The sequence below is a fragment of the Genypterus blacodes genome, unplaced genomic scaffold (genome assembly GCF_046128005.1).
Source record: "Genypterus blacodes isolate CSIRO-AG114 ecotype Tasmania unplaced genomic scaffold, CSIRO-AGI_Gbla_v1 ptg000002l_1, whole genome shotgun sequence".
In the NCBI taxonomy this organism is placed as follows: domain Eukaryota; kingdom Metazoa; phylum Chordata; class Actinopteri; order Ophidiiformes; family Ophidiidae; genus Genypterus; species Genypterus blacodes.
Window position 1 is genome coordinate 129,765 of NW_027466816.1, and position 22,650 is coordinate 152,414.

General features: G+C 44.3%; 18 non-coding genes and 3 pseudogenes across 18 annotated transcripts; all 21 read left to right on the top strand.

Annotated features, from left to right (window-relative positions):
- Positions 1–5,143: 5,143 nt before the first annotated feature.
- LOC143011853 (5S ribosomal RNA) lies at positions 5,144–5,262 on the top strand. Its single transcript, XR_012964949.1, has one exon. It is a non-coding gene; the product is annotated as a 5S ribosomal RNA (ribosomal RNA).
- Positions 5,263–5,507: 245 nt separating this feature from the next.
- Positions 5,508–5,626, top strand: LOC143008286 (5S ribosomal RNA). Its single transcript, XR_012964579.1, has one exon. It is a non-coding gene; the product is annotated as a 5S ribosomal RNA (ribosomal RNA).
- A 463-nt stretch (positions 5,627–6,089) lies between these two features.
- Positions 6,090–6,208, top strand: LOC143008392 (5S ribosomal RNA). Its single transcript, XR_012964586.1, has one exon. It is a non-coding gene; the product is annotated as a 5S ribosomal RNA (ribosomal RNA).
- Positions 6,209–6,453: 245 nt separating this feature from the next.
- Positions 6,454–6,572, top strand: LOC143011435 (5S ribosomal RNA). Its single transcript, XR_012964913.1, has one exon. It is a non-coding gene; the product is annotated as a 5S ribosomal RNA (ribosomal RNA).
- A 457-nt stretch (positions 6,573–7,029) lies between these two features.
- On the top strand, positions 7,030–7,148 carry LOC143008880 (5S ribosomal RNA). Its single transcript, XR_012964632.1, has one exon. It is a non-coding gene; the product is annotated as a 5S ribosomal RNA (ribosomal RNA).
- A 245-nt stretch (positions 7,149–7,393) lies between these two features.
- Positions 7,394–7,512, top strand: LOC143012340 (5S ribosomal RNA). The gene has a single exon (XR_012965047.1). It is a non-coding gene; the product is annotated as a 5S ribosomal RNA (ribosomal RNA).
- A 245-nt stretch (positions 7,513–7,757) lies between these two features.
- LOC143008233 (5S ribosomal RNA) lies at positions 7,758–7,876 on the top strand. Its single transcript, XR_012964574.1, has one exon. It is a non-coding gene; the product is annotated as a 5S ribosomal RNA (ribosomal RNA).
- Positions 7,877–8,339: 463 nt separating this feature from the next.
- Positions 8,340–8,458, top strand: LOC143010921 (5S ribosomal RNA; annotated as a pseudogene).
- A 239-nt stretch (positions 8,459–8,697) lies between these two features.
- Positions 8,698–8,816, top strand: LOC143012403 (5S ribosomal RNA). The gene has a single exon (XR_012965054.1). It is a non-coding gene; the product is annotated as a 5S ribosomal RNA (ribosomal RNA).
- A 245-nt stretch (positions 8,817–9,061) lies between these two features.
- LOC143013130 (5S ribosomal RNA) lies at positions 9,062–9,180 on the top strand. Its single transcript, XR_012965117.1, has one exon. It is a non-coding gene; the product is annotated as a 5S ribosomal RNA (ribosomal RNA).
- Positions 9,181–9,643: 463 nt separating this feature from the next.
- On the top strand, positions 9,644–9,762 carry LOC143011164 (5S ribosomal RNA; annotated as a pseudogene).
- Positions 9,763–10,001: 239 nt separating this feature from the next.
- Positions 10,002–10,120, top strand: LOC143012879 (5S ribosomal RNA). Its single transcript, XR_012965097.1, has one exon. It is a non-coding gene; the product is annotated as a 5S ribosomal RNA (ribosomal RNA).
- A 7,209-nt stretch (positions 10,121–17,329) lies between these two features.
- On the top strand, positions 17,330–17,448 carry LOC143007856 (5S ribosomal RNA). The gene has a single exon (XR_012964529.1). It is a non-coding gene; the product is annotated as a 5S ribosomal RNA (ribosomal RNA).
- Positions 17,449–17,693: 245 nt separating this feature from the next.
- Positions 17,694–17,812, top strand: LOC143011269 (5S ribosomal RNA). The gene has a single exon (XR_012964903.1). It is a non-coding gene; the product is annotated as a 5S ribosomal RNA (ribosomal RNA).
- A 463-nt stretch (positions 17,813–18,275) lies between these two features.
- LOC143010425 (5S ribosomal RNA) lies at positions 18,276–18,394 on the top strand. The gene has a single exon (XR_012964802.1). It is a non-coding gene; the product is annotated as a 5S ribosomal RNA (ribosomal RNA).
- Positions 18,395–18,639: 245 nt separating this feature from the next.
- Positions 18,640–18,758, top strand: LOC143009689 (5S ribosomal RNA). The gene has a single exon (XR_012964705.1). It is a non-coding gene; the product is annotated as a 5S ribosomal RNA (ribosomal RNA).
- A 1,113-nt stretch (positions 18,759–19,871) lies between these two features.
- LOC143012463 (5S ribosomal RNA) lies at positions 19,872–19,990 on the top strand. Its single transcript, XR_012965056.1, has one exon. It is a non-coding gene; the product is annotated as a 5S ribosomal RNA (ribosomal RNA).
- A 245-nt stretch (positions 19,991–20,235) lies between these two features.
- Positions 20,236–20,354, top strand: LOC143013637 (5S ribosomal RNA). Its single transcript, XR_012965203.1, has one exon. It is a non-coding gene; the product is annotated as a 5S ribosomal RNA (ribosomal RNA).
- Positions 20,355–20,817: 463 nt separating this feature from the next.
- Positions 20,818–20,936, top strand: LOC143010754 (5S ribosomal RNA; annotated as a pseudogene).
- A 239-nt stretch (positions 20,937–21,175) lies between these two features.
- On the top strand, positions 21,176–21,294 carry LOC143012162 (5S ribosomal RNA). Its single transcript, XR_012965020.1, has one exon. It is a non-coding gene; the product is annotated as a 5S ribosomal RNA (ribosomal RNA).
- Positions 21,295–21,539: 245 nt separating this feature from the next.
- Positions 21,540–21,658, top strand: LOC143012942 (5S ribosomal RNA). Its single transcript, XR_012965099.1, has one exon. It is a non-coding gene; the product is annotated as a 5S ribosomal RNA (ribosomal RNA).
- The last annotated feature ends 992 nt before the right edge of the window (positions 21,659–22,650 follow it).

Below are 22,650 nucleotides of genomic sequence, written 5' to 3' on the forward strand. Positions count from 1 at the left end.
TACAGACTGGTCATATCCTGAGGGACTGTCCAGATTTCCTTTGTAGAAAATGTGGAGAGCAGGGGCACTATGCAAGGGAGTGCATGGGCAGAGGGAACAAATGCCAGAGCTGCAAAAAGGAGAGCAGCAGATGTGTTTGTGAGGACGTTGATCATGCTCCAGGGACGGGAGGAAAGCAACGTGAGGAGCAGGAAGAATCGAGAGAGAATATCTCTGAGAGGGAGGAGACCGAGAAGGATCGTGCGGAGGGGGAAGCGGAGAAAGGAAGAGACATACTGGAGTCGGACGGAGAGCAAGGAATGGAGGTGAGAGGATCGACAGCTGAGGTGCCGGGACATGGAGACGCAGCAGAGGGGCAGAGTGTGGATACATCGGAGAGAAAGGAGAGGAAGGTGAAAATTGTTCAACTTCAGCGGCCCCCAGAATCAGACTCAGAGATATGCTTGACGGGGTCTCAAGAGTCGGGGAACTCGGAGTCTGATATGGACCTCGGAAACAGCCAGGAGCTGGGGAAGAGAAGACTGCAATGGATGCTGAAGACAAGGGGATCAAAAAGAGGAAAAAGTAAGACGTGAACTGTAGCATAAAGATGATGGGCCTGATTTATCTCTATGTATTTACAATGTTAAAAATACTATCGCAAAACACAAACGGCTTAAGATGTATTAACAAGATGAGAGATGTTTTAAGGGTGGATACTTTTGACATCCTCTGTGTACAAGAGACTAGGTGGACAAGGGAGTGGAGAAGCTATCTGAGGGATACATGGGCTGGAAAAGTGTGGGCAAACAACGGTGTAAATGGACGAGCCGGAGTCGCTATTTTTGCGAAAGGAGATAAGATCCAAAATGTTAAGGAAATAGTGAAGGATGATGAGGGAAGGGTGATCGGTATTGAATTTATTTACAGGAATGTGCTTTACAAACTTTTGAATATTTATGCACCGAATGAGGACAACAAGCGTGGAATTTTCTTTGATCAACTAAAACCGCATTTGGGAGGGAACATTTGTGTAGTGGGGGATTTTAACTGTGCACTTACGAGGTTGGATATATCAAGCAACAATACATACAAAAGTGATATAAGTAGGAAATCGCTAAATGAGCTTTTTGACTATTTCAACCTGGTAGATCTGTGGAGGGTGCGCAATATGGGAGAAAGGGGCTTTTCCAGACGACAGACGGTTCTGGGGAAACTTAAACAGTCCAGGATTGACTTATGTCTATTAGCATCTGGGCTGGAAAAAAAGATTTCAAAATGCTGGTATGAGTTCACAGGGTTTAGCGATCATGCAAGGTTATGGGTGGAGCTGGGGGAGAAAGAGCACAAAGGTGGAGGGTTATGGTGTTTAAATAACAGTGTTTTGCTGGATGGAAAATATAGGGAGAAAGTTGAAAATCTACTGAAAGAAAGAAAAAGAGAACTGCAGGGTGAGGGTTGTATAAATATGGGGGAGTGGTGGGAGGAGGTGAAATTGCACATCAAAAAAGTGACAATAAACTATTGTAAAAATAAAATGGAGAAGGAAAGAAGGACTGAGTATAGTTTAAGAGACCAGATTAATAAAGAGCTGGAAAGGTCGATTGCAGAGGAAAACTTCAACAATCTAAAATATCTCATGCTGAGAAAACAATTAGATGAGCTTGAGAAGAAACGGAGCAGAGGGGCAGCTATCAGATCAAGGATGAAGGATATTTTAGAAGGGGAAAAGAATACAAGTTTCTTTTTAGGGCTTGAAAAAAGACAGCAAAAGAAAGCTCATCTGCAAAACCTGAAAAATGAAGAGGGTAAGACAATGGAGAAGACAGGGGAAATGCTGGAGGTGGCTCATAAACATTTTAAAAAACTTTTTTCAAAGATGGAGGTAAACTCTACAGACCACAGTGTTTTTGAAGGGATAGAAAAAAAAGTAGGGGAAGAGGACAGAGCAGACTGTGATAAAAACATAACAGAGGAAGAATTGGAAAGAGCAATAAATGGTTTGAATAAGAACAAAAGTCCAGGGCTGGATGGGTTATCGGGGGAATTTTACATCACCTTTAAACAGGTGATAAAGCCAATTCTCCTGAGAATCTTTCAATGCATGGAGCGGGAGGGGAAAGCATCTGGGGACTTCTTCACGGGGCTAATCCGAGTGGTGTATAAGAATAAGGGTGACAAAGGGGATTTGGGGAATTATAGGCCAATTAGTCTGCTAAATACAGATTATAAAATACTGGCTAAAATCCTGGCAAACAGATTGAAGGAGGTGATAGGCACAGTGGTGAATCCCTGTCAGTGTTATGGTGTGGTAGGGAGAGACATTAGTGACATCATCTTATCGATCCAGGACATCTTTGACAAAATGAATCAGAAGGGAGGGCTGTACATAGGGGTTGATTTAGAGAAGGCGTTTGATAGGGTGGATCATGATTTTTTGTTTAAAACACTGGGAAAGATGGGTTTCGGGGAAGGTTTCACTAAATGGATTAGGTTAATATATAGGAATGCCATCAGTAGGGTGAAAATAAACGGGAGGTTAACTGAGAGCTTCGCTCTGGAGAGGTCAATCAGGCAAGGATGCCCGCTTTCAGCTATGTTATACTCCATAGCGGCAGAACCCTTGTCTGCCCTCATTAGGAGGGACCCAGGGATTTTGGGGATTGAAATGGAAGATAAAACGGACACGAAAATCTACCAGTACGCAGATGACATAAGTATTACGGTTAGGGATGAGAGGAGTGTAGACAGGGTGCTGCAGCATGTAGAGTGCTATGAGAGGGCATCTGGGGCCAAAATCAATGCGGAAAAAACCGAGCTAATGGGCTTTGGTGATGGTTTCGATTGTGTAAATAAATGGAATTTTGTAAAGAGAAATGAAATGGTGAAGGTTTTGGGTGTATACGTAGGTAAGAATCGAGATGCAGCAACAAAACAAACGTGGGGTGAAATAGAGGGAAAAATCAAAATGCGATTGGATTTCTGGTCCGGGAGGAAATTGAATCTAAGGGGTAAAGTGATAGTAACTAACGCCCTCCTCCTGTCCAAGTGTCAGTATGCGCTAAGAGTCTGTGAAATGCCGGACAGGGTAATAGGAAAGCTGAATGACATGATGAGTGCTTTCATCTGGAATAAAAAACAGCATTTGATAGCCAGGAAGGTGCTCATCAATGGGCAGAAGGAGGGCGGTTTGAAATTGGTGGACCTGAAAAGTAAAAAGCTTAGTGCACGGATTCGACTGTTAGGGAAATTTATGGGAAACGCAAAGATTTACGCGTGGCAGAAGTGCCTCGACTCTTGCCTACAGGGGTGGGATAATAGAGGAGTGTTTAATCTATGTAGGGAAACGGAGCAAAGGGAAAGAGCACAGGTTAATGCATTTACAGGGGAAATACTTGAAGCGTGGAATATTTTACTGGGGGATTTAAAGTTTAGATGTGAGACTGCGGAGCAGGTGTTACACCAACCAGTTTTCAGAAATCCGGCAATAAGGTGTCAGGGGAAGGTATTTTCAGGGAGGTACTTGGAGGAACTAGGTTTAAATCAGGTGAAGCACTTTATCCAAAGAGGTGGTGGATTTCTGCAGGAGGAAGTAATCCAGGAGGTCAGGGGAAGATTAGGGAAAGTGAGACCAATAGAGATCAAAAGACTATGCCAGAGAATTTTAGAGGGGTTACCTCGTAGCTGGGTGGCGCTGGTGAAGGGGAGGAGGGCAGAGAAGGCTCTGGAGTTGGTCAGTTTCTCCCTCATCCAAGGAGGGAAAGAGCATGACATACGATCAGTTAACTCCAAGATACTATATAGAGTGTTTTTGGGAAAGGAAAAGAAGAAAGCGGCAGCTGAGGAAGTATGGCTAAGGCAGTTCCATGGGCTTCAGAGGGAGCACATTTGGTCAGATCTAAATGTGAAGTTCATTTCATCAGAGTGCTTTGATACAAATTTCAGGCTCAGACACAATAGAATATTTGTCAATTTGGTGCTAAACCAGATAAATAGACTCAACAGCAAGGTTTGTGATATATGTGAGGTGGAAGTGGAGACATTTAGGCACTTTATTTTTGAATGTAAGGAGTTAAAAGTGTTTTTTGAGAAACTGGACCAATGCTTTCAAAAATGTAGAGTCACAATCACGGAAAAGGAAAAATGGGAGAGGTTTTTTCTATTTGGGTATAAGGAAAGGAAAGCAGGGGTGAAAAAATGGCTTATCAATTACATTCTGAGTTATGCCAAACATGTCATCAGACTTCGGAGAAACTATTCACATTTCGAGGACAAAAAAGTGAACATCTGGAGATTTTTCTGTAACTTTATGAAAAGGAATGTGAGTCTGCTGTGGGATGGTGGGGACAAGACTTTCAAACAAAAGGTGCTGGAAGATAACTGTCTATTTGTGTGTGGAAATAAGGGTGGGGTGCAAATGTCAATAGGTCAAGGGTGAGGGGTGATGGGTGAAGGAAAAAAAAAGAAAAAAAAAAAAGATGTGATGAATGGTGTTATGGATTGTTGGAAATAATTTGATTTGATTTGAAATGACTTGTATTTACTTGTGTAAAATGTATTTGTAAAAATATTTATTTTTTTGATAATAAAAGAAAAAAAAAAAAACACGCCTGATCTCGTCTGATCTCGGAAGCTAAGCAGCGTCGGGCCAGGTTCGTACTTGGATGAGAGACCGCCTAGGAATACCCGGTGCCGTAAGCATTTTGGCCCTCTGAGCAGCAGGCCTCACCTGGTCCTCCTCCCTCATGTTTCACTCCCTCTGTCAACACCCAATGTCCCTCGGGAGAATAAAGTTGTATCTTATCTTATCTTATATGAAAGCATACATTCAGAAAATGAGTATGGCACATGGGCATAATATGAGATGATTGAATGCACATGAGAAGTGAAGTACACGAGCCACTGTGTGACGATGATGATGATGATGATGATGATGATGATGATGATGAAAGTGAGCGTCAGAGATGTTAGTGGTCCCTCTTTATGTTCTATGTGATGATTATCAGTTTCATTAGGTAAGACTTCATTATCCAGAAATGTGTGTTTCTGATGAAGGCATCATGTAAATTGTGATATACATGAACTTGAGTGTAGTCATGTGTACACGGTGACTTGAACTGGGTCTGTCTCACCTATAAAGAGCCTCTGTGTGGCTGCTCTCCTCGTTTACGGCCATACCACTCTGAACACGCCCGATCTCGTCTGATCTGGGAAGCTAAGCAGTGTTGGGCCAGGTTAGTACTTGGATGGGAGACCGCCTGGGAATACCCGGTGCCGTAAGCATTTTGGCCCTCTGTGCAGCAGGCCTCACCTGGTCTTCCTCCCTCATGTTTCACTCCCTCTGTCAACACGCAATTTCCCTCGGGAGAATAAAGTTGTATCTTATCTTATCTGAAATGTTAGTGTTCTTCTGATGAAGGCATCATGTAAATTGTGATATACATGAACTTGAGTGTAGTCATGTGTACACGGTGACTTGAACTGGGTCTGTCTCACCTATAAAGAGCCTCTGTGTGGCTGCTCTCATCGTTTACGGCCATACCACTCTGAACACGCCTGATCTCTTCTGATCTCGGAAGCTAAGCAGCGTCGGGCCAGGTTAGTACTTGGATGAGAGACCGCCTGGGAATACCCGGTGCCGTAAGCATTTTGGCCCTCTGAGCAGCAGGCCTCACCTGGTCCTCCTCCCTCATGTTTCACTCCCTCTGTGAACAACCAATGTCCCTCGGGAGAATAAAGTGGTATCTTATCTTATCTTATATGAAAGCATACATTCAGAAAATGAGTATTGCACATGGGCATAATATGAGATGATTGAATGCACATGGGGAGTGAAGTACAGGAGCCACTGTGTGACGATGATGATGATGATGATGATGATGATGATGAGGATAAAAGTGAGCGTCAGAGATGTAAGTGGTCCCTCTGTATGTTCTATGTGATGATTATCAGTTTCATTAGGTAAGACTTTATTATCCAGAAATGTGTGTTTCTGATGAAGGCATCATGTAAATTGTGATATACATGAACTTGAGTGTAGTCATGTGTACACGGTGACTTGAACTGGGTCTGTCTCACCTATAAAGAGCCTCTGTGTGGCTGCTCTCCTCGTTTACGGCCATACCACTCTGAACACGCCCGATCTCGTCTGATCTCGGAAGCTAATCAGCGTCGGGCCAGGTTAGTACTTGGATGGGAGACCGCCTGGGAATACCCGGTGCCGAAGGCATTTTGGCCCTCTGACCAGCAGGCCTCACCTGGTCCTCCTCCCTCATGTTTCACTCCCTCTGTGAACACGCAATTTCCCTCGGGAGAATAAAGTTGTATCTTATCTTATCTGAAATGTTAGTGTTTTTCTGATGAAGGCATCATGTAAATTGGGATATACATGAACTTGAGTGTAGTCATGCGTACACGGTGACTTGAACTGGGTCTGTCTCACCTATAAAGAGCCTCTGTGTGGCTGCTCTCCTCGTTTACGGCCATACCACTCTGAACACGCCTGATCTCTTCTGATCTCGGAAGCTAAGCAGCGTCGGGCCAGGTTAGTACTTGGATGGGAGACCGCCTGGGAATACCCGGTGCCGTAAGCATTTTGGCCCTCTGAGCAGCAGGCCTCACCTGGTCCTCCTCCCTCATGTTTCACTCCCTCTGTCAACACCCAATGTCCCTCGGGAGAATAAAGTGGTATCTTATCTTATCTTATATGAAAGCATACATTCAGAAAATGAGTATTGCACATGGGCATAATATGAGAAGATTGAATGCACATGAGAAGTGAAGTACACGAGCCACTGTGTGATGATGATGATGATGATGATGATGATGATGATGAAAGTGAGGGTCAGAGATGTTAGTGGTCCCTCTTTATGTTCTATGTGATGATTATCAGTTACATTAGGTAAGACTTCATTATCCAGAAATGTGTGTTTCTGATGAAGGCATCATGTAAATTGTGATATACATGAACTTGAGTGTAGTCATGTGTACACGGTGACTTGAACTGGGTCTGTCTCACCTATAAAGAGCCTCTGTGTGGCTGCTCTCCTCGTTTACGGCCATACCACTCTGAACACGCCCGATCTCGTCTGATCTCGGAAGCTAAGCAGCGTCGGGCCAGGTTAGCACTTGGATGGGAGACCGCCTGGGAATACCTGGTGCAGTAAGCATTTTGGCCCTCTGAGCAGCAGGCCTCACCTGGTCCTCCTCCCTCATGTTTCACTCCCTCTGAGAACACGCAATTTCCCTCGGGAGAATAAAGTTGTATCTTATCTTATCAGAAATGTTAGTGTTCTTCTGATGAAGGCATCATGTAAATTGTGATATACATGAACTTGAGTGTAGTCATGTGTACACGGTGACTTGAACTGGGTCTGTCTCACCTATAAAGAGCCTCTGTGTGGCTGCTCTCCTCGTTTACGGCCATACCACTCTGAACACGCCCGGTCTCGTCTGATCTCGGAAGCTAATCAGCGTCGGGCCAGGTTAGTACTTGGATGGGAGACCGCCTGGGAATACCCGGTGCCGTAAGCATTTTGGCCCTCTGAGCAGCAGGCCTCACCTGGTCCTCCTCCCTCATGTTTCACTCCCTCTGTCAACACGCAATTTCCCTCGGGAGAATAAAGTTGTATCTTATCTTATCTGAAATGTTAGTGTTCTTCTGATGAAGGCATCATGTAAATTGTGATATACATGAACTTGAGTGTAGTCATGCGTACACGGTGACTTGAACTGGGTCTGTCTCACCTATAAAGAGCCTCTGTGTGGCTGCTCTCCTCGTTTACGGCCATACCACTCTGAACACGCCTGATCTCGTCTGATCTCGGAAGCTAAGCAGCGTCGGGCCAGGTTAGTACTTGGATGGGAGACCGCCTGGGAATACCCGCTGCCGTAAGCATTTTGGCCCTCTGAGCAGCAGGCCTCACCTGGTCCTCCTCCCTCATGTTTCACTCCCTTTGTCAACAACCAATGTCCCTCGGGAGAATAAAGTTGTATCTTATCTTATCTTATATGAAAGCATACATTCAGAAAATGAGTATTGCACATGGGCATAATATGAGATGATTGAATGCACATGGGGAGTAAAGTACAGGAGCCACTGTGTGACGATGATGATGATGATGATGATGATGATGATGAGGATAAAAGTGAGCGTCAGAGATGTAAGTGGTCCCTCTGTATGTTCTATGTGATGATTATCAGTTTCATTAGGTAAGACTTTATTATCCAGAAATGTGTGTTTCTGATGAAGGCATCATGTAAATTGTGATATACATGAACTTGAGTGTAGTCATGTGTACACGGTGACTTGAACTGGGTCTGTCTCACCTATAAAGAGCCTCTGTGTGGCTGCTCTCCTCGTTTACGGACATACCACTCTGAACACGCCCGATCTCGTCTGATCTCGGAAGCTAATCAGCGTCGGGCCAGGTAAGTACTTGGATGGGAGACAGCCTGGGAATACCCGGTGCAGTAAGCATTTTGGCCCTCTGAGCCGCAGGCCTCACCTGGTCCTCCTCGTTTCACTCCCTCTGTGAACACGCAATTTCCCTCGGGAGAATAAAGTTGTATCTTATCTTATCAGAAATGTTAGTGTTCTTCTGATGAAGGCATCATGTAAATTGTGATATACATGAACTTGAGTGTAGTCATGTGTACACGGTGACTTGAACTGGGTCTGTCTCACCTATAAAGAGCCTCTGTGTGGCTGCTCTCCTCGTTTACGGCCATACCACTCTGAACACGCCCGGTCTCGTCTGATCTCGGAAGCTAATCAGCGTCGGGCCAGGTTAGTACTTGGATGGGAGACCGCCTGGGAATACCCGGTGCCGTAAGCATTTTGGCCCTCTGAGCAGCAGGCCTCACCTGGTCCTCCTCCCTCATGTTTCACTCCCTCTGTCAACACGCAATTTCCCTCGGGAGAATAAAGTTGTATCTTATCTTATCTGAAATGTTAGTGTTCTTCTGATGAAGGCATCATGTAAATTGTGATATACATGAACTTGAGTGTAGTCATGCGTACACGGTGACTTGAACTGGGTCTGTCTCACCTATAAAGAGCCTCTGTGTGGCTGCTCTCCTCGTTTACGGCCATACCACTCTGAACACGCCTGATCTCGTCTGATCTCGGAAGCTAAGCAGCGTTGGGCCAGGTTAGTACTTGGATGGGAGACCGCCTGGGAATACCTGCTGCCGTAAGCATTTTGGCCCTCTGAGCAGCAGGCCTCACCTGGTCCTCCTCCCTCATGTTTCACTCCCTTTGTCAACAACCAATGTCCCTCGGGAGAATAAAGTTGTATCTTATCTTATCTTATATGAAAGCATACATTCAGAAAATGAGTATTGCACATGGGCATAATATGAGATGATTGAATGCACATGGGGAGTAAAGTACAGGAGCCACTGTGTGACGATGATGATGATGATGATGATGATGATGATGAGGATAAAAGTGAGCGTCAGAGATGTAAGTGGTCCCTCTGTATGTTCTATGTGATGATTATCAGTTTCATTAGGTAAGACTTTATTATCCAGAAATGTGTGTTTCTGATGAAGGCATCATGTAAATTGTGATATACATGAACTTGAGTGTAGTCATGTGTACACGGTGACTTGAACTGGGTCTGTCTCACCTATAAAGAGCCTCTGTGTGGCTGCTCTCCTCGTTTACGGACATACCACTCTGAACACGCCCGATCTCGTCTGATCTCGGAAGCTAATCAGCGTCGGGCCAGGTAAGTACTTGGATGGGAGACAGCCTGGGAATACCCAGTGCAGTAAGCATTTTGGCCCTCTGAGCCGCAGGCCTCACCTGGTCCTCCTCGTTTCACTCCCTCTGTGAACACGCAATTTCCCTCGGGAGAATAAAGTTGTATCTTATCTTATCAGAAATGTTAGTGTTCTTCTGATGAAGGCATCATGTAAATTGTTATATACATGAACTTGAGTGTAGTCATGTGTACACGGTGACTTGAACTGGGTCTGTCTCACCTATAAAGAGCCTCTGTGTGGCTGCTCTCCTCGTTTACGGCCATACCACTCTGAACACGCCCGATCTCTTCTGATCTCGGAAGCTAATCAGCGTCGGGCCAGGTTAGTACTTAGATGGGAGACCGCTTGGGAATACCCGGTGCCGTAAGCATTTTGGCCCTCTGAGCAGCAGGCCTCACCTGGTCCTCCTCCCTCATGTTACACTCCCTCTGTCAACACGCAATTTCCCTCGGGAGAATAAAGTTGTATCTTATCTTATCTTATATGAAAGCATACATTCAGAAAATGAGTATTGCACATGGGCATAATATGAGAAGATTGAATGCACATGAGAAGTGAAGTACACGAGCCACTGTGTGACGATGATGATGATGATGATGATGATGATGATGATGATGATGAAAGTGCGCAGCATCCAGGCAGAAATGCCATCAATGTGTGTAAATTTGGGGTAAATTGGGGAATATTGAAAATTTTCTAAAAATGTTGACCCGGGTCATCAATTTTTGAAACTGGAGAAAACTTTAAAAGCCAATATCTGTGACAAGGAAGGAGATAGAGAGCTAAAATTGCAGACGCAGCATCCAGGCAGAAATGCCATCAATGTGTGTAAATTTGGGGCAAATTGGGGAATATTGAAAATTTTCTAAAAATGTGGTCATCGATTTTTGAAACTGGAGATACTTGAAAAGCCCATATCTGTGACAAGGAAGGAGATAGAGAGCTAAAATTTCAGACGCAGCATCCAGGCAGAAATGCCATCAATGTGTGTAAATTGGGGCAAATTGGGGAATATTGAAAATTTTGGAAAAAAGTTGACACCCGGGTCATCGATTTTTGAAACTGGAGAAAACTTTAAAAGCCCATATCTGTGACAAGGAAGGAGATAGAGAGCTAAAATTTCAGACGCAGCATCCAGACAGAAATGCCATCAATTTGTGTAAATTTGGGGCAAATTGGGGAATATTGAAAATTTTCTAAAAATGTTGACCCGCGGGTCATCGATTCTTGAAACTAGAGAAAACTTGAAAAGCCCATATCTGTGAAAAGGAAGGAGATAGAGGCTTCTGTGTTCTTCTGATGAAGGCATCATGTAAATTGTGATATACATGAACTTGAGTGTAGTCATGTGTACACGGTGACTTGAACTGGGTCTGTCTCACCTATAAAGAGCCTCTGTGTGGCTGCGCTCCTCGTTTACGGCCATACCACTCTGAACACGGAAGTAAGAGGAGGTGTGTGTGAGCTCCAGGCGTGCGTGTATTTTGACTGATCCTGTGCGGCAATTTTGATTTTGAGTTTAAACTGTGGCGTTTCTTTAAGCCCAGATTTTTCGTTTCTTTGATAGCTCGGTTTTTGGAGCCACCCCCAGCAGTTTTGACTGTCTGGGGGACACTTTAAGTTATTTGTTTGTTTGGTTTGTGTTTTCCTGATGGAAAATAGTTTATACTGTGCTCCAAGTATGGTGAGAACCAGAGGAAAGGGAGCCAGAGTCGCTGCACCGGGCCCGGACCGGACGGCCGAGGCAAACGAGCCGATGGTGAAAGACGATCGGGCGTACAGGACCGTGGACGGTCAGAATATGACGGGAGAAATGGAGGACACACGTGCGGTGACAGCTCCTGACGTAGCCGAAAATGCGGAAGGAGGAAGAGGGCAGGAGAGAGAAATCATCAGAGAGGAAGAGATACGGATTATTAAGGATAAAGCTGAAGAGTTTCAGCAAAATTTAACGCTCGCGCTGGAGCTGATTGGAGAAGATAAAGTGACCGCAATGGAGCTGATCCAGGCAATACAAGACACTTGTGGGAAAATCATCGCCTGCCGGTACACGGGCAGAAATAAATATGAGATCACAATGAATCACCCGGAGGGGAAAGAAAGACTATTGGACGGCATAAAAATTGGACAGACCGCGATCATGTCCAAGGAGTTATGTAATGATGAGCTGGTGGTCTCGTTTCTGGGGCTGCCGGCGTATATCACGGACAGCGTCATTCTGGGCAAGCTGAACAGCTGGGGAGTGAGTGCAGTATCCCCGATCATCAGGAGAATGTGGCCGGGAACTAGAATTGCTGACGGAACAAGATACGTGAAAGTTAAATTCACGGAGACGGTCCAATCACTTCCATATTCGACCAAGTTTGAGACGGCTTTTGGAGCAGAGTTCTTCAGAGTTTTGCACGACAAACAGGTGAAAGTGTGCAGACAGTGCATACAGACTGGTCATATCCTGAGGGACTGTCCAGATTTCCTTTGTAGAAAATGTGGAGAGCAGGGGCACTATGCAAGGGAGTGCATGGGCAGAGGGAACAAATGCCAGAGCTGCAAAAAGGAGAGCAGCAGATGTGTTTGTGAGGACGTTGATCATGCTCCAGGGACGGGAGGAAAGCAACGTGAGGAGCAGGAAGAATCGAGAGAGAATATCTCTGAGAGGGAGGAGACCGAGAAGGATCGTGCGGAGGGGGAAGCGGAGAAAGGAAGAGACATACTGGAGTCGGACGGAGAGCAAGGAATGGAGGTGAGAGGATCGACAGCTGAGGTGCCGGGACATGGAGACGCAGCAGAGGGGCAGAGTGTGGATACATCGGAGAGAAAGGAGAGGAAGGAGAGGAAGGTGAAAATTGTTCAACTTCAGCGGCCCCCAGAATCAGACTCAGAGATATGCTTGACGGGGTCTCAAGAGTCGGGGAACTCGGAGTCTGATATGGACCTCGGAAACAGCCAGGAGCTGGGGAAGAGAAGACTGCAATGGATGCTGAAGACAAGGGGATCAAAAAGAGGAAAAAGTAAGACGTGAACTGTAGCATAAAGATGATGGGCCTGATTTATCTCTATGTATTTACAATGTTAAAAATACTATCGCAAAACACAAACGGCTTAAGATGTATTAACAAGATGAGAGATGTTTTAAGGGTGGATACTTTTGACATCCTCTGTGTACAAGAGACTAGGTGGACAAGGGAGTGGAGAAGCTATCTGAGGGATACATGGGCTGGAAAAGTGTGGGCAAACAACGGTGTAAATGGACGAGCCGGAGTCGCTATTTTTGCGAAAGGAGATAAGATCCAAAATGTTAAGGAAATAGTGAAGGATGATGAGGGAAGGGTGATCGGTATTGAATTTATTTACAGGAATGTGCTTTACAAACTTTTGAATATTTATGCATCGAATGAGGACAACAAGCGTGGAATTTTCTTTGATCAACTAAAACCGCATTTGGGAGGGAACATTTGTGTAGTGGGGGATTTTAACTGTGCACTTACGAGGTTGGATATATCAAGCAACAATACATACAAAAGTGATATAAGTAGGAAATCGCTAAATGAGCTTTTTGACTATTTCAACCTGGTAGATCTGTGGAGGGTGCGCAATATGGGAGAAAGGGGCTTTTCCAGACGACAGACGGTTCTGGGGCACTTAAACAGTCCAGGATTGACTTATGTCTATTAGCATCTGGGCTGGAAAAAAAGATTTCAAAATGCTGGTATGAGTTCACAGGGTTTAGCGATCATGCAAGGTTATGGGTGGAGCTGGGGGAGAAAGAGCACAAAGGTGGAGGGTTATGGTGTTTAAATAACAGTGTTTTGCTGGATGGAAAATATAGGGAGAAAGTTGAAAATCTACTGAAAGAAAGAAAAAGAGAACTCGGGGGGGTTGCATAAATATGGGGGAGTGGTGGGAGGAGGTGAAATTGCACATCAAAAAAGTGACAATAAACTATTGTAAAAATAAAATGGAGAAGGAAAGAAGGACTGAGTATAGTTTAAGAGACCAGATTAATAAAGAGCTGGAAAGGTCGATTGCAGAGGAAAACTTCAACAATCTAAAATATCTCATGCTGAGAAAACAATTAGATGAGCTTGAGAAGAAACGGAGCAGAGGGGCAGCTATCAGATCAAGGATGAAGGATATTTTAGAAGGGGAAAAGAATACAAGTTTCTTTTTAGGGCTTGAAAAAAGACAGCAAAAGAAAGCTCATCTGCAAAACCTGAAAAATGAAGAGGGTAAGACAATGGAGAAGACAGGGGAAATGCTGGAGGTGGCTCATAAACATTTTAAAAAACTTTTTTCAAAGATGGAGGTAAACTCTACAGACCACAGTGTTTTTGAAGGGATAGAAAAAAAATTAGGGGAAGAGGACAGAGCAGACTGTGATAAAAACATAACAGAGGAAGAATTGGAAAGAGCAATAAATGGTTTGAATAAGAACAAAAGTCCAGGGCTGGATGGGTTATCGGGGGAATTTTACATCACCTTTAAACAGGTGATAAAGCCAATTCTCCTGAGAATCTTTCAATGCATGGAGCGGGAGGGGAAAGCATCTGGGGACTTCTTCACGGGGCTAATCCGAGTGGTGTATAAGAATAAGGGTGACAAAGGGGATTTGGGGAATTATAGGCCAATTAGTCTGCTAAATACAGATTATAAAATACTGGCTAAAATCCTGGCAAACAGATTGAAGGAGGTGATAGGCACAGTGGTGAATCCCTGTCAGTGTTATGGTGTGGTAGGGAGAGACATTAGTGACATCATCTTATCGATCCAGGACATCTTTGACAAAATGAATCAGAAGGGAGGGCTGTACATAGGGGTTGATTTAGAGAAGGCGTTTGATAGGGTGGATCATGATTTTTTGTTTAAAACACTGGGAAAGATGGGTTTCGGGGAAGGTTTCACTAAATGGATTAGGTTAATATATAGGAATGCCATCAGTAGGGTGAAAATAAACGGGAGGTTAACTGAGAGCTTCGCTCTGGAGAGGTCAATCAGGCAAGGATGCCCGCTTTCAGCTATGTTATACTCCATAGCGGCAGAACCCTTGTCTGCCCTCATTAGGAGGGACCCAGGGATTTTGGGGATTGAAATGGAAGATAAAACGGACACGAAAATCTACCAGTACGCAGATGACATAAGTATTACGGTTAGGGATGAGAGGAGTGTAGACAGGGTGCTGCAGCATGTAGAGTGCTATGAGAGGGCATCTGGGGCCAAAATCAATGCGGAAAAAACCGAGCTAATGGGCTTTGGTGATGGTTTCGATTGTGTAAATAAATGGAATTTTGTAAAGAGAAATGAAATGGTGAAGGTTTTGGGTGTATACGTAGGTAAGAATCGAGATGCAGCAACAAAACAAACGTGGGGTGAAATAGAGGGAAAAATCAAAATGCGATTGGATTTCTGGTCCGGGAGGAAATTGAATCTAAGGGGTAAAGTGATAGTAACTAACGCCCTCCTCCTGTCCAAGTGTCAGTATGCGCTAAGAGTCTGTGAAATGCCGGACAGGGTAATAGGAAAGCTGAATGACATGATGAGTGCTTTCATCTGGAATAAAAAACAGCATTTGATAGCCAGGAAGGTGCTCATCAATGGGCAGAAGGAGGGCGGTTTGAAATTGGTGGACCTGAAAAGTAAAAAGCTTAGTGCACGGATTCGACTGTTAGGGAAATTTATGGGAAACGCAAAGATTTACGCGTGGCAGAAGTGCCTCGACTCTTGCCTACAGGGGTGGGATAATAGAGGAGTGTTTAATCTATGTAGGGAAACGGAGCAAAGGGAAAGAGCACAGGTTAATGCATTTACAGGGGAAATACTTGAAGCGTGGAATATTTTACTGGGGGATTTAAAGTTTAGATGTGAGACTGCGGAGCAGGTGTTACACCAACCAGTTTTCAGAAATCCGGCAATAAGGTGTCAGGGGAAGGTATTTTCAGGGAGGTACTTGGAGGAACTAGGTTTAAATCAGGTGAAGCACTTTATCCAAAGAGGTGGTGGATTTCTGCAGGAGGAAGTAATCCAGGAGGTCAGGGGAAGATTAGGGAAAGTGAGACCAATAGAGATCAAAAGACTATGCCAGAGAATTTTAGAGGGGTTACCTCGTAGCTGGGTGGCGCTGGTGAAGGGGAGGAGGGCAGAGAAGGCTCTGGAGTTGGTCAGTTTCTCCCTCATCCAAGGAGGGAAAGAGCATGACATACGATCAGTTAACTCCAAGATACTATATAGAGTGTTTTTGGGAAAGGAAAAGAAGAAAGCGGCAGCTGAGGAAGTATGGCTAAGGCAGTTCCATGGGCTTCAGAGGGAGCACATTTGGTCAGATCTAAATGTGAAGTTCATTTCATCAGAGTGCTTTGATACAAATTTCAGGCTCAGACACAATAGAATATTTGTCAATTTGGTGCTAAACCAGATAAATAGACTCAACAGCAAGGTTTGTGATATATGTGAGGTGGAAGTGGAGACATTTAGGCACTTTATTTTTGAATGTAAGGAGTTAAAAGTGTTTTTTGAGAAACTGGACCAATGCTTTCAAAAATGTAGAGTCACAATCACGGAAAAGGAAAAATGGGAGAGGTTTTTTCTATTTGGGTATAAGGAAAGGAAAGCAGGGGTGAACAAATGGCTTATCAATTACATTCTGAGTTATGCCAAACATGTCATCAGACTTCGGAGAAACTATTCACATTTCGAGGACAAAAAAGTGAACATCTGGAGATTTTTCTGTAACTTTATGAAAAGGAATGTGAGTCTGCTGTGGGATGGTGGGGACAAGACTTTCAAACAAAAGGTGCTGGAAGATAACTGTCTATTTGTGTGTGGAAATCAGGGTGGGGTGCAAATGTCAATAGGTCAAGGGTGAGGGGTGATGGGTGAAGGAAAAAAAAAGAAAAAAAAAAAAGATGTGATGAATGGTGTTATGGATTGTTGGAAATAATTTGATTTGATTTGAAATGACTTGTATTTACTTGTGTAAAATGTATTTGTAAAAATATTTATTTTTTTGATAATAAAAGAAAAAAAAAAAAACACGCCTGATCTCGTCTGATCTCGGAAGCTAAGTAGCGTCGGGCCAGGTTCGTACTTGGATGAGAGACCGCCTAGGAATACCCGGTGCCGTAAGCATTTTGGCCCTCTGAGCAGCAGGCCTCACCTGGTCCTCCTCCCTCATGTTTCACTCCCTCTGTCAACACCCAATGTCCCTCGGGAGAATAAAGTTGTATCTTATCTTATCTTATATGAAAGCATACATTCAGAAAATGAGTATGGCACATGGGCATAATATGAGATGATTGAATGCACATGAGAAGTGAAGTACACGAGCCACTGTGTGACGATGATGATGATGATGATGATGATGATGATGATGAAAGTGAGCGTCAGAGATGTTAGTGGTCCCTCTTTATGTTCTATGTGATGATTATCAGTTTCATTAGGTAAGACTTCATTATCCAGAAATGTGTGTTTCTGATGAAGGCATCATGTAAATTGTGATATACATGAACTTGAGTGTAGTCATGTGTACACGGTGACTTGAACTGGGTCTGTCTCACCTATAAAGAGCCTCTGTGTGGCTGCTCTCCTCGTTTACGGCCATACCACTCTGAACACGCCCGATCTCGTCTGATCTGGGAAGCTAAGCAGTGTCGGGCCAGGTTAGTACTTGGATGGGAGACCGACTGGGAATACCCGGTGCCGTAAGCATTTTGGCCCTCTGAGCAGCAGGCCTCACCTGGTCTTCCTCCCTCATGTTTCACTCCCTCTGTCAACACGCAATTTCCCTCGGGAGAATAAAGTTGTATCTTATCTTATCTGAAATGTTAGTGTTCTTCTGATGAAGGCATCATGTAAATTGTGATATACATGAACTTGAGTGTAGTCATGTGTACACGGTGACTTGAACTGGGTCTGTCTCACCTATAAAGAGCCTCTGTGTGGCTGCTCTCCTCGTTTACGGCCATACCACTCTGAACACGCCTGATCTCTTCTGATCTCGGAAGCTAAGCAGCGTCGGGCCAGGTTAGTACTTGGATGGGAGACCACCTGGGAATACCCGGTGCCGTAAGCATTTTGGCCCTCTGAGCAGCAGGCCTCACCTGGTCCTCCTCCCTCATGTTTCACTCCCTCTGTGAACAACCAATGTCCCTCGGGAGAATAAAGTGGTATCTTATCTTATCTTATATGAAAGCATACATTCAGAAAATGAGTATTGCACATGGGCATAATATGAGATGATTGAATGCACATGGGGAGTGAAGTACAGGAGCCACTGTGTGACGATGATGATGATGATGATGATGATGATGATGAGGATAAAAGTGAGCGTCAGAGATGTAAGTGGTCCCTCTGTATGTTCTATGTGATGATTATCAGTTTCATTAGGTAAGACTTTATTATCCAGAAATGTGTGTTTCTGATGAAGGCATCATGTAAATTGTGATATACATGAACTTGAGTGTAGTCATGTGTACACGGTGACTTGAACTGGGTCTGTCTCACCTATAAAGAGCCTCTGTGTGGCTGCTCTCCTCGTTTACGGCCATACCACTCTGAACACGCCCGATCTCGTCTGATCTCGGAAGCTAATCAGCGTCGGGCCAGGTTAGTACTTGGATGGGAGACCGCCTGGGAATACCCGGTGCCGTAAGCATTTTGGCCCTCTGACCAGCAGGCCTCACCTGGTCCTCCTCCCTCATGTTTCACTCCCTCTGTGAACACGCAATTTCCCTCGGGAGAATAAAGTTGTATCTTATCTTTTCTGAAATGTTAGTGTTCTTCTGATGAAGGCATCATGTAAATCGTGATATACATGAACTTGAGTGTAGTCATGTGTACACGGTGACTTGAACTGGGTCCGTCTCACCTATAAAGAGCCTCTGTGTGGCTGCTCTCCTCGTTTACGGCCATACCAATTTGAACATGCCCGATCTCGTCTGATCGCGGAAGCTAAGCAGCGTCGGGCCAGGTTAGTACTTGGATGGGAGACCGCCTGGGAATACCCGGTGCCGTAAGCATTTTGGCCCTCTGAGCAGCAGGCCTCACCTGGTCCTCCTCCCTCATGTTGCACTCCCTCTGTCAACACGCAATTTCCCTCGGGAGAATAAAGTTGTATCTTATCTTATTTTATATGAAAGCATACATTCAGAAAATGAGTATTGCACATGGGCATAATATGAGAAGATTGAATGCACATGAGAAGTGAAGTACACGAGCCACTGTTTGACAATGATGATGATGATGATGATGAAAGTGAGCATCAGAGATGTTAGTGGTCCCTCTTTATGTTCTATGTTATGTCAGACGAGATCGTGCATGTTATATTGATATATGGACAAATAAAGGTTGTTGACTCTCAAAAAAAAAAAAAGGAACAAGGGAAAGAAATCAAAGACAATATGGTCGTAACAGTGTAAACACATGGTAATATACAATGATTGTGATTGTGTGATTGTGGAATATTTAAATAAATAGACAACGCAACTAATGAATCCAATGGTTCTGAATAACCTAACATAACAGAATATAGGAAACAAATAGTAATGGCAATGTCACGAGCTGCTGTTGATTTGCTAATGTTTATAAGTTATGACAGTAGCAATGCTGTACTGTACATTGGATTTTGTAATTTGATTACTTGCTCATTTCATAATGGACTGGTCTGAAAGAGCCTTGTTGACTTGCATCTGACCCTGGGAGTCGATCTGTTCTATTTGTTTGTTCTTGGCTTGTGCTGCTCCAAGATTCTGGCAAACTATTTAATAACATTTTGCTTTTATGAAAGCACACATTCAGAAAATGAGTATTGCACATGGTCATAATATGAGAAGGTTGAATGCACATGAGAAGTGAAGTACACGAGCCACTGTGTGACGAAGATGATGATGCTGATGATGATGATGATGATGATGATGAAAGTGAGCGTCAGAGATGTTAGTGGTCCCTCTTTATGTTCTATGTGATGATTATCAGTTTCATTAGGTAAGACTTCATTATCCAGAAATATGTGTTTCTGATGAAGGCATCATGTAAATTGTGATATACATGAACTTGAGTGTAGTCATGTGTACACGGTGACTTGAACTGGGTCTGTCTCACCTATAAAGAGCCTCTGTGTGGCTGCTCTCCTCGTTTACGGCCATACCACTCTGAACACGCCCGGTCTCGTCTGATCTCGGAAGCTAATCAGCGTCGGGCCAGGTTAGTACTTGGATGGGAGACCGCCTGGGAATACCCGGTGCCGTAAGCATTTTGGCCCTCTGAGCAGCAGGCCTCACCTGGTCCTCCTCCCTCATGTTTCACTCCCTCTGTCAACACGCAATTTCCCTCGGGAGAATAAAGTTGTATCTTATCTTATCTGAAATGTTAGTGTTCTTCTGATGAAGGCATCATGTAAATTGTGATATACATGAACTTGAGTGTAGTCATGCGTACACGGTGACTTGAACTGGGTCTGTCTCACCTATAAAGAGCCTCTGTGTGGCTGCTCTCCTCGTTTACGGCCATACCACTCTGAACACGCCTGATCTCGTCTGATCTCGGAAGCTAAGCAGCGTCGGGCCAGGTTAGTACTTGGATGGGAGACCGCCTGGGAATACCTGCTGCCGTAAGCATTTTGGCCCTCTGAGCAGCAGGCCTCACCTGGTCCTCCTCCCTCATGTTTCACTCCCTTTGTCAACACCCAATGTCCCTCGGGAGAATAAAGTTGTATCTTATCTTATCTTATATGAAAGCATACATTCAGAAAATGAGTATTGCACATGGGCATAATATGAGATGATTGAATGCACATGGGGAGTAAAGTACAGGAGCCACTGTGTGACGATGATGATGATGATGATGATGATGATGATGAGGATAAAAGTGAGCGTCAGAGATGTAAGTGGTCCCTCTGTATGTTCTATGTGATGATTATCAGTTTCATTAGGTAAGACTTTATTATCCAGAAATGTGTGTTTCTGATGAAGGCATCATGTAAATTGTGATATACATGAACTTGAGTGTAGTCATGTGTACACGGTGACTTGAACTGGGTCTGTCTCACCTATAAAGAGCCTCTGTGTGGCTGCTCTCCTCGTTTACGGACATACCACTCTGAACACGCCCGATCTCGTCTGATCTCGGAAGCTAATCAGCGTCGGGCCAGGTTAGTACTTGGATGGGAGACAGCCTGGGAATACCCGGTGCAGTAAGCATTTTGGCCCTCTGAGCCGCAGGCCTCACCTGGTCCTCCTCGTTTCACTCCCTCTGTGAACACGCAATTTCCCTCGGGAGAATAAAGTTGTATCTTATCTTATCAGAAATGTTAGTGTTCTTCTGATGAAGGCATCATGTAAATTGTGATATACATGAACTTGAGTGTAGTCATGTGTACACGGTGACTTGAACTGGGTCTGTCTCACCTATAAAGAGCCTCTGTGTGGCTGCTCTCCTCATTTACGGCCATACCACTCTGAACACGCCCGATCTCGTCTGATCTCGGAAGCTAATCAGCGTCGGGCCAGGTTAGTACTTGGATGGGAGACCGCCTGGGAATACCCGGTGCCGTAAGCATTTTGGCCCTCTGAGCAGCAGGCCTCACCTGGTCCTCCTCCCTCATGTTTCACTCCCTCTGTGAACACGCAATTTCCCTCGGGAGAATAAAGTTGTATCTTATCTTATCTGAAATGTTAGTGTTTTTCTGATGAAGGCATCATGTAAATTGGGATATACATGAACTTGAGTGTAGTCATGCGTACACGGTGACTTGAACTGGGTCTGTCTCACCTATAAAGAGCCTCTGTGTGGCTGCTCTCCTCGTTTACGGCCATACCACTCTGAACACGCCCGATCTCTTCTGATCTCGGAAGCTAATCAGCGTCGGGCCAGGTTAGTACTTAGATGGGAGACCGCTTGGGAATACCCGGTGCCGTAAGCATTTTGGCCCTCTGAGCAGCAGGCCTCACCTGGTCCTCCTCCCTCATGTTACACTCCCTCTGTCAACACGCAATTTCCCTCGGGAGAATAAAGTTGTATCTTATCTTATCTTATATGAAAGCATACATTCAGAAAATGAGTATTGCACATGGGCATAATATGAGATGATTGAATGCACATGAGGAGTGAAGTACACGAGCCACTGTGTGACGATGATGATGATGATGATGATGATGATGATGATGAAAGTGCGCAGCATCCAGGCAGAAATGCCATCAATGTGTGTAAATTTGGGGCAAATTGGGGAATATTGAAAATTTTCTAAAAATGTTGACCAGGGTCATCAATTTTTGAAACTGGAGAAAACTTGAAAAGCCCATATCTGTGACAAGGAAGGAGATAGAGAGCTACAATTTCAGACGCAGCATCCAGGCAGAAATGCCATCAATGTGTGTAAATTTGGGGCAAATTGGGGAATATTGAAAATTTTCTAAAAATGTTGACCAGGGTCATCAATTTTTGAAACTGGAGAAAACTTGAAAAGCCCATATCTGTGACAAGGAAGGAGATAGAGAGCTACAATTTCAGACGCAGCATCCAGGCAGAAATGCCATCAATGTGTGAAAATTTGGGGCAAATTGGGGAATATTGAAAATTTTCTAAAAATGTTGACCAGGGTCATCAATTTTTGAAACTGGAGAAAACTTGAAAAGCCCATATCTGTGACAAGGAAGGAGATAGAGAGCTAAAATTTCAGACGCAGCATCCAGGCAGAAATGCCATCAATGTGTGTAAATTTGGGGCAAATTGGGGAATATTGAAAATTTTCTATCTGTGACAAGGAAGGAGATAGAGAGCTAACATTTCAGGCGCAGCATCCAGGCAGAAATGCCATCAATGTGTGTAAATTTGGGGCAAATTGGGGAATATTGAAAATTTTCTAAAAATATTGACCCGGGTCATCAATTTTTGAAACTGGAGAAAACTTGAAAA